The following is a 739-nucleotide window of genomic DNA, read 5'->3' as shown; positions in this document are numbered from 1 at the left end:
CTCTTCCCCATAAACCCCACCTACCTTCATACAATTCAAATTCATTTTCCCACCCATTCCCACCCAAATTGGCCGAACCTATACCCCCCCCTCTCCCTATAAATACCCTTCCATTCTTCTTCATTTTCACCCAACAATATCCCCTTCTTCTCCCACATAGCCGAAACAACTTCTCTCCCTCTCTACCATATTCTCTTCTTCTTCTTCTACCTTTCTTTTCTTTCTTGCTCGAGGACGAGCAAATTTTAAGTTTGGTGTGGTAAAAGCATAAGCTTTTTATTTTTTCCATTACCATCAATGGCACCTAAGGCCGGAGTATCCTCTAGAAAAGGGAAAGGGAAGACAAAAGCTTCCACCTCCGAGTCATGGGAGAAGGAGAGATTCATCTCCAAGAGCCATCAAGACCACTTCTATGATGTTGTGGCAAAGAAGAAGGTGATCCCCGAGGTCCCTTTCAAGCTCAAAAGGAATGAGTATCCGGAAATCCGACATGAAATCCAAAGAAGAGGTTGGGAAGTCCTAGCCAACCCCATGCAACAAGTCGGAATATTGATGGTTCAAGAAGTTCTATGCCAATGCATGGATCACTAGGAACCATGATCAAAGTATGAACCCGAATCCAAAGAACTATATCACAATGGTTCGGGGGAAATACTTAGATTTTAGTCCGGAAAATGTGAGGTTGGCGTTTCACTTGCCTATGATGCAAAGTGATGAACGCCCCTACACAAGAAGTGTC

The sequence above is a fragment of the Arachis duranensis genome, chromosome 3 (genome assembly GCF_000817695.3).
Source record: "Arachis duranensis cultivar V14167 chromosome 3, aradu.V14167.gnm2.J7QH, whole genome shotgun sequence".
NCBI lineage: Eukaryota > Viridiplantae > Streptophyta > Magnoliopsida > Fabales > Fabaceae > Arachis > Arachis duranensis.
This window is presented reverse-complemented; position numbering follows the sequence as displayed.